The sequence below is a fragment of the Bufo gargarizans genome, chromosome 6, assembly GCF_014858855.1.
Source record: "Bufo gargarizans isolate SCDJY-AF-19 chromosome 6, ASM1485885v1, whole genome shotgun sequence".
Lineage (NCBI taxonomy): Eukaryota > Metazoa > Chordata > Amphibia > Anura > Bufonidae > Bufo > Bufo gargarizans.
The window spans coordinates 120065439-120072210 of NC_058085.1; positions in this window are offsets into that span (position 1 = coordinate 120065439).

Below are 6772 nucleotides of genomic sequence, written 5' to 3' on the forward strand. Positions count from 1 at the left end.
TACGTGCGCGGACACGCACAGAGTGCTTTTTTTATGCTTCCCATTCGTTTCCGTGGGAGGTTCATCTCAGATTCTGTCCCAAGACAGGGCATGCTGCTTCTTTTTTCCACGCAGAAAAAAAAAAAGCAAGTGCTGCTTCTCATTGAAATGAATGGAAGGCTGTTTGGAGACATTTTTTGGGGCTGATTTTGAGGCAGAAATGTGCCAAAATCAGAGCCCAAGAACTCAGTGTGAACTGGCCCCTACGGTTTGTGTGTGTAAAATCCACAGTGGATTACTGTACCGAGAAAGTGGATTAGATTTTATGATCCCCTCCACATGCTACTGGTTTTAAAATCTGAGACATGTTAGTCTCTAGTGGAGCGTCACCATGGATCTGACTCCTTTTCATGTAGCGGGGTGTAGTGGAATCCTCATCAAAATCTGCATTGCTGGGTCCCCTAACGATGATGAAAAGCAGGGTCCCAAGTGTCCTGTTTGAATAGAGCAGTGGTCACACATACGCACTAGCGTTCCACTCTCTGTGGGACTGATGGCTGAGCGCTGTACTTCTCGGTCAGTCCCATAGACAGGGAATGTGTGACCGCTGCTCCCAGTGAAATCTGTAATTCCTCTTTAGTTTGTAGGTTCCCATGGTGCACGTGGTTCTGTAAAGTATATCTGTAAATGCTGTTAACGGCAAGATGGCTGCCTCTTTAATCCAGTAACATGTAAAAAATCTACAATCATTGACTAAAAACATACTGAGGGACATTTACTAAAGTGCTTACACCACAGATTACGGCGCACGCTATGATTGTGCAATAATATGCAACTTTTCACTTGTCTCATCACTTTTTAAAAGGTATAGAAAAGTGGTTGGGTCCTAGTGGGAGGAGGTGGGGCGTCCTGCGGCCCGCCAGATTTACTATCATTTATGCCAGAAACTGGGGTAAATAATAGTTCAAACCTACGCCAGTACATAACTGGTATAGATATGAAAGTCTAGAGCAGTGATGGCGAACCTATGGCACGGGTGCCAGAGGCGACACTCAGAGTCTATGGTGCACCAATATGCCTTAGGGCTCTTTCACACTTGCGTTCTTTTCTTCCGGCATAGAGTTCCGTCGTCGGGGCTCTATGCCGGAAGAATCCTGATCAGTTTTATCCTAATGCATTCTGAATGGAGAGAAATCCGTTCAGGATGCATCAGGATGTCTTTAGTTCCGGAACGGAAAGTTTTTTGGCCGGAGAAAATACCGCAGCATGCTGCGCTTTTTGCTCCGGCCAAAAATCCTGAAGACTTGCCGCAAGGCCGGATTCGGAATTAATGCCCATTGAAAGGCATTGATCCGGCCTTAAGCTAAATGTCGTTTCGGCGCATTGCCGGATACGACGTTTAGCTTTTTCTGAATGGTTACCATGGCTGCCGGGACGCTAAAGTCCTGGCAGCCATGGTAAAGTGTAGTGGGGAGCAGTATACTTACCATCCGTGCGGCTCCCGGGGCGCTCCAGAGTGACGTCAGGGCGCCCCAAGCGCATGGATCTCGTGAATGCATGGCACGTCATCCATGCGCATGGGGCGCTCTGACGTCATTCTGGAGCGGCCCGGGAGCCGCACGGACTGGAAGTATACCGCTCCCCCGCTCCCCGCTCCTACTATGGCAACCAGGACTTTAATAGCGTCCTGGCTGCCATAGTAACACTGAAAGCATTTTGAAGACGGATCCGTCTTCAAATGCTTTCAGTACACTTGTGTTTTTCCGGAACGTGGAGTACACGCCGGATCCGGACAACGCAAGTGTGAAAGAGGCCTTAGACTTTTCCTGCCATTCATCAGCGCAGGGCGCATTATGAACAGCGCAGGCAGCGCACTGAATGTAGGCAGGCTGTTATAGCTAAATGATAAAGTACATGGAAGATACTATATTGGACTGTGGTATTCAGGGTAAATTGCCATGTCGGCACTTTGCGATAAATGAGTGGGTTTTGGGTTGCAGTTTGGGCACTCGGTCTCTAAAAGGTTGTCCATCACTGGTCTAGAGCATCAACTGCCTGGAAATGTGCCAAATGTATTAATAGCCTGTACCTCTTAATAAATGTGGTGCATTCTGCGCTGACAGTCTGTATTTGTGGCAGCATGAGCTCACCTCTACCGCTATGTGTGTGAATGTACCCTAGATCAGTGATGGTGAACCGTTTAGAGGCCAAGCGCCCAAACTGCAACCCAAAACCCACTTATTTATCGCAAAGTGCAGACATGGCAGTTTAACCCGAATACCACAGTCCAATATAGTATCTTCCATGTACTTTATCATTTAGCTATAATATCCTGCCCTACATTCAGTGCGCTGCCTGCGCTGTTCATAGTGCGCCCTGCGCTGATGAATGGCAGGAAAACTCTAAGGAATAGACTTACACCATAGACTTTTTCCAGGATGCAGGTGCCCACAGAGAGGGCCATAGGTTCGCCACCACTGCCCTAGGCTCAGTTCACACGTTGCAGTCGCTATTGGCTCTTAGCTGTGTGCTGTGGACCTGATACAATAACGAATACTACTCCCTGCAGATGTATGGCCAAGCCACGCCCACCTGCGCCAACCAATGGTCGCACCATTTTGCAGTAAAGTCATGCAGCCACGTGCAGCCAGACTCACCTTGGAGTTATACTGATATTGTACTTCTTGACCTCATCAGTATATTGTTTTAACTCTTTCGTATCCAAAGTGGCCATTTTACAGGGAACACCAGTTATTACAGTTTGTATCATGATTTATCATAAGAACACATCATTTTGTAAAAAATAGCGGCAGAAACGGGATGTGATGTATAGGGAGAGGTATAAGCAGTAGAAAGAGTGAAGTGCTTATGCCGCTGTACAGAACACTGGTGAGACCTCACTTGGAGTATTGTGCGCAGTACTGGAGGCCATATCTCCAGAAGGATATAGATACTCTAGAGAGAGTTCAGAGAAGAGCTACTAAACTAGTACATGGATTGGAGGAAAAAAACTTACCAGGAAAGGTTAAAGGACCTTAACATGTATAGCTTGGAAGAAAGACGAGACCGAGGGGATATGATAGAAACCTTTAACTACATAAAGGGAATCAACTCAGTAAAGGAGGAGAGAATATTTAAAAGAAGAAAAACTACCACAAGAGGACACAGTTTTAAATTAGAGGGGCAAAGGTTTAAAAGTAATATCAGGAAGTATTACTTTACTGAGAGAGTAGTGGATGCATGGAATAGCCTTCCTGCAGAAGTGGTAGCTGCAAATACAGTGGAGGAGTTTAAGCATGCATGGGATAGGCATAAGGCCATCCTTCATATAAGATAGGGCCAGGGGCTATCCATAGGATTCAGATATATTGGGCAGACTAGATGGGCCAAATGGTTCTTATCTGCCGACACATTCTATGTTTCTATGTGACCACCATGTGTGAATACATCCTTATGAGGACTAAATGTTGGCTTTATGTGATTCCCTATTTTTAATTACAGAAAGAGTATCTTATCGCATTCCACTGGCGCCATGGCTTCCATTTGAAGCCCCATTGGAGGTCCACAATGTTGTTTTAATGCTGTGGCGACCGCGTGTTGCCTTTTTCTATATACGTTTTACAGTAATTGTTTTCCTTTTCTTTATACAGTTCATTTAAAAACTGCTGATATTGATAAACCTCCCTTGGCTGCAAAGCATTTTATTTATGGTGACTTAAACCACAAAGGTAATTTCCATTAACTTTTGTCTTTTTGTAGTAGAAAAGATGATAATAATGTGCTGTGTCACTGGAGACTAATGGATGTGCAGAAAAAAACAACACTTGGTTCTTGGAAGTAACCTAAAATAGCTGTGAAGTGACACAAAACAAGAGACCTGTGTGGCTCTCACTGTGTTGTTAGATACCTTGATATAAATCAATCTGCCATTGAAGATATGCAATACTCACCACGTTCTAATGCTCTTGGTTTGATCTTCATATGTAATCTCAAAGTGGAGAAATTAGCCTTTGATATTTATGCAAATTAGCCAGTGAGTGTAACAAGGGCATTGCCTTTGCACCCAGAGGCTCTGCTCACCTCACGTGCTTTGATGTCCGCGCCCCTCACCGCTTTGACTGACCAGGCAATGAACACATAACTCTCCAACCCTGTACTGGGTACGTCTTCACTGCCTAGCCCTGTCAGTTAAAGCGATGGAGGCATGGACATCAAGGCAAGTCAGTGGAGCTTCTGGGTGCAACAATGTGCAACAGCAACGTCCTCATTGCACCCAGAGGCTGATTTCCTTTACCCCCTTATGGACCTCCGCTGTACATGGACAAGTGGAGCTATAGCTGTCGGGTTTCTGCTGTTTCAGACAGCAGACACCCAGAGCTAATGTCTGTGATCGTCAATAACCCTGATCATAGAAATGTAACCCTTTTAGATGCTTTGGTCAATTGTGACCATGGCATCTGAGGCGGCTTTCCCTGGAAGCGCTGGGCTCCCAGCGCCCGAACAGCCTATCTGTGCTGTGCTCATGGGAGCTGTTCATTCCTTGTGGTAGCCTCGCTCCTGTAGAAGGTCCCAAGGCTACCACAGGCAGGGCTCCATAGGAAGACCATGAAACTCCCATAGTTTGCAGTGGTAAATCATTGCAGTCTATTAGAGAAGCGATCTAATGACTGGATGTTCAAGTCCCCTAGGGAAATTGAAGGGCTTCTATACCTTTTTCTTACTGATGATCTATACTTTGGATAGGTCATCAGCATCTGTGGCCCCTGCGGATCAGCTGTTTGAGAAGGCAGTGGCGCATGCAGCTTCGTGCAGGCCAGTTTACGACTCTTTCACTGACCTAGACACAGCTCAGCCCCATTCACATACTTATCCCATATGTCGAATGTGGGGGGAGAATCAATATGGCAGATCTGAAATTTTTTCTGCGCTTTACCTCCCAAAAATATCTACTAAAAAGTGATCAAAAAGTCATACACACTCCAAAATGGTATCAATAATAAACTACAGATTGCCCTCCCAAAAAGAACCCTCACACAGCTCTATAGTTGTAACTACAACAAAGTAATGAGGCTCCGAATATGGCAATGCAAAAAAAAAAACATTTTTCCAAGGTTTGTTTTACTCTTTTTTTCACTGTTAAACAAGAAAAACAGTAAAATGATATACCGTAAATGTGGTATTGCTGTAATCGTACTGACCTGGAGAATAATGTGATCTGGTCCGTTTTTTTACATAGGGAATGTTGTAAAACAAAGCCTTTAACCTGTTGGGGACACACGCCCTGATGTCCCGATACTTAAGGACACAGGGCGTACCTGTACCGGCGGGCGGTGATCGGAACCGGGTGCCTGCTGAAATCAATCAACAGGCACCCTCTGACAATGCCGAGGGGGGTCCTGTGACCCCCCCGTATCGGCGATCGCTGCTGACATAGAAGTGGTTTGTGTTTGAGTGAGCCCATCAAGTCCCCGTGCTGCTGTGGCGGGGACTCGATGTTTCAGAAGGCAGCCCTGATGCCGTGCAAAGGCTGCCCAATGCCTTGCATGGCATCGGGAACTTCCTTCTACGGGAGCCGAGGAGATCCAGCCTCAGGCTGGGTCTCCTAGGCAACCTGTTAGTGTATGACTCAGTGTCATACACTTACAGGCAATGCATTACAATACAGATGTATGAACAGAGCTTAGCCGCGCCCACGCTAGTTGATACTAGTCGTGACGTCAGTGGGCCGGCAGTAAACAGTGAGAAGGCCGCAGAGCTGCTGGAGCGCCGCTGCCTTCTCAAACAGCTGATCTCGGGGGTCCCGGGTGTCGGACCCCCGCCGATCAGAAGCTGATGATCTATCCAGAGGATAGATCATCAGTTAAATGAAAGTGCAAAACCCCTTTAAGATGAAAAATGGCCCGGTCCTTGGGGTTAAAATTGTGTATTGAGAAAGGGCACTGAAATATTACAATATTGTAACAATCTACAGATCTCCGATCAGGATATGTTCACACGTAGCAGATATGCGTTCAGCACATCTGCAGTGTTATCAGTACCAGTAAGGCTACTTTCACACCTGCGTTAGGTGCGGATCCGTCTGGTATATGCACAGACGGATACGCACCTATAATTCAAACGATTGTATCCGTTCAGAACGGATCTGTTTGCATTATGAAGAACAAAGTCAAAACGGATCCGTCAATGGGGGACGGATCTGTTTTCAATTGCACCATATTGTGTCAGTGAAAACGGATCCTCTCCCATTGACTTACATTGTAAGTCAGGACAGATCAGTTTGGCTCCACATCGCCAGGCAGATCCGTTTTGAACACCATTGAAAGCCAAAGTGGAATGGAGGCAGAACGGAGCCAAACTGATGCATTCTGAACGGATCCTTATCCATTCAGAATGAATTCGGGCTGAACTGATCTGTTTTGAACCGTTTGTGAGATCCCTAAAAACGGATCTCACAAACGGAATTCAAAACGCCAGTGTGAAAGTAGCCTAAATTGGATGAAATTTTAAGAAATCTGTGCAGAGCTGTGAAAAAAGCTGTAGCATATATTGACCTGCTGTGCAGATTTTGAATCAGCAACATGTCAGTTTATGCTCTGAATATTCACAACGAATTTCACCCTTTGCAATGCATCGGGTAAAATCCATGGCAAATCTGCGCCAAAATCTACAGAGGAAGTTCTGCTGCATGTGGCTGTACCGGTAAAGTAATTACATTGTAATACATTTGCATGGCATGGGGTGGATTGGCTCAGATCAAGATGTGTCATCATAGAATACAGATCCTCTGGTTTTG